The 2,837-nt window shown below is 42.6% G+C and overlaps 1 pseudogene; it reads right to left on the reverse strand.

The window, feature by feature from the left end:
- Positions 1 to 1,562: 1,562 nt before the first annotated feature.
- Positions 1,563 to 2,051, reverse strand: LOC100298873 (PRSS2 protein-like pseudogene; annotated as a pseudogene).
- Positions 2,052 to 2,837: the final 786 nt, after the last annotated feature.

A 2,837-nucleotide genomic window follows, 5' to 3' on the forward strand; every position in this document is an offset into this window, starting at 1 on the left:
TACCCTTCCCTGCACCATGTACAACATTCTAAATTCTGGGGGGGGAAAAAAAAGAATCTAAAATATCCTCAGGGCAAAAATATTTTTATAAGATACAAAAATCAGTCAATATATTGAGATTTAAGGCATTTATTTTGCATGAAACTATATAGCTATACTGGAGAAGGAAATGGCATCCCACTCCAGTATTCTTGCCTGGAGAATCCCATGGACAGAGGAGCTTGGTGGGCTACAGTCCAAAGGTCGAAAAGAGTCCACACGACTGAGCGACTTCACTTTCACTTTCTATATAGCTATACAAAAGCAGCTGAATATTATGTTTATGTAATTGCCAATCTTAGATAGAACATAGTAGAATATGTTTCTACTTCAGAGCTCTGTAATCTATCTGATTGTTTTCTGTGAAGATGAAACTCAATTCATATCATGTTCCCAGGACCCTATGAACAAATCCCTTTTATGCATAGAAATGGCATTGGTAATTCTTGAGTGGCAATGTCACTCTTTGTTATCACAAATTTCTTTCTTTCTTTTTAAAAAAATTATTATTATTTCTTTCTTTGGGGCTGCACTGGGTCTTTGTGGCTGTGCAGGCTTTTTCTGGTTGCTGCAAGCAGTTGCTACCCCTTGTGGTGTGCAGACTTCTCATTATGGTGGCATCTCTTGTGTGGAGCATGGGCTCTAGGTGCTGGGGTTTTAGTAGCTGTATGCTCAAGCTTAGTAGTTGTGGTACATGGGCTTAGTTGCTCTGAGGCATGTGGGATCTTCCCAGACCAGGGATCAAACCTGTGTCCTATGGATTGACAGGCAGATTCTCAACCACTGGACAACCAGGGAAGCCCCATTTCTTTCTTTCTTTTTTTTTGGCTGCACCATGAAGCAAGTGGAACTTCCCTGACCAGGGATCACACCTGCACTGCCTGCAGTGGAAATATGGAATCTTAACCACCAGACCACCAGTGAAGACTGCAGTCACAGATTTCTCATTTTACTCAATAACTTCTTACCCGACTCCATATGGGAATGTTCTTTTTTAAAAAAAAAATTATTTATTTTTGATTGAAGGATAATCGCTTTACAGTATTGTGTTGGTTTCTGCCACACATCAATATGAATCAGCCATGGGTATACGTATGTCCCCTCCCTCCCCATCCCACCCCTCTAGGTTGTTACAGAGCCCTGGTTGGATTTCTTTTGTTCTTCTTTACCATGCTAGCTCTCTTGGTCCTATAGCTCTCAACTTACTTATCACTTTATCAAGGCAACTAACTCTTTCTGATGCCTAGGCTGGGTCACATCTCCCCTGGGGCACCTGAAGCTCTCTCTCTCTCTCTACATTCCAGTTTCTGGTATAAAAGGAAAATCAAAATGGAGTCAGTGTTGCTAAGAGAGCACTCTAAAATGGAAATAGGAGGCCATTGACATGGTGGGACTTATGCATGTCTCAGCCTAAATGGAGTCTGAACTTTTAACCACTTATTATCTTAATATAAGCATCCAGATCAACTGTGTTGTAGAAATGTAGTGTTCTAGAAACCCAAGATATCTATGGGACCCTTACCCTAAATAACTAGTGACATCTTATGTCTTAAAAACAAATACTTCCCATAATAGCTCAGGGTGTTGCCCCAGCCGGAGATGAGGCACTCGGTGCCTGCGGAAGCACAGGCACTGGGCAGAGCCAAGGTGGACACCCGGGCATTGATGACCGCAGGCGAGGAGAGTTTGATCAGCAGGATGTCATTGTCCAGAGTCCAGCTGCTGTACTTGGGATGGCGGATGATCTTGGACGCATCGATGAACTGCTCACCACCCTCCAAGACATCAATGTTGTATTCTCCCAGCCTCACCTGGATGTGGTACTGGTAGCAGTGAGCCGCGGACACCACCCACTGGTCATTGATGAGGGAGCCCCCGCAGAAGTGGTAGCCAGCATTCAGGGACACCTGGTAAGGGACGGAATTCTCCGCGCAGGTGTAGCCCCCGACGATCTTGTCATCGTCGTCCGAGGGGAAAGCCACTGCAGCTTCCCTTGTCCTGGACTCTTGCATCAGTTCTGCTGTGTTTGGCCACTCTGTGGATTCATGACCTCCGGGTGATAAGGAAAGACATATAAGCAACCTAAATGTCCAACAACAGATGAATGGATAAAGAATAGTGGTATATATACACAATGGAATACTATTCAGCCATAAAGAGAATGAAGTAATGCCATTTGCAGCAACATGGATAGACCTAGAGATTATCACAGTAAATGAAGTAAATCAGAAGCACAAAAACCACATGATATCACTTACATGTGAAATCTAAAAAAATGGTATGAATGAACTTATTTATGAAACAGAAATAGACTCACAGACATAGAAAACAAACTTATGGTTACCCAGCGGGAAAGATGGGCAAGAGAGATAAATTAGGGGTTTGGAATTAGCAGTTGCAAAATACTATATATAAAATAAACAAGGTTCTACTATATAGAACAGGAGCTATATTCAGTATCCTGTAATGGATAGGAAAAATGGAAAATGGAAAAGGAAAAAAAATTGACAAATGTCTCCCTTTTGCATCAGATCCAATTGTCAATCTTTTAAATTTTTATTTATTTATTTATTTTTGGCTGCACTGGGTCTTCTTGCTATACGTGGGCTTTCTCTAGTTGCAGAGAATGGAGGCTACTCTAATTACAGTGCATAGTCTTCTTGTTGCAGTGGCAGTCTCTTGTTGTGGAGCAGAGGCTCTAGGTCACGTGGGCTTTAGTAGGTGTGGTGTTGGGGCTCAGTAGTTGCGGATCATGGGTTCTAGAGCATAGGCTCAGAAGCTGTGGCTCGTGGGCTTAT

Source organism: Bos taurus, chromosome 8, assembly GCF_002263795.3.
Source record: "Bos taurus isolate L1 Dominette 01449 registration number 42190680 breed Hereford chromosome 8, ARS-UCD2.0, whole genome shotgun sequence".
Taxonomy (NCBI): Eukaryota; Metazoa; Chordata; class Mammalia; order Artiodactyla; family Bovidae; genus Bos; species Bos taurus.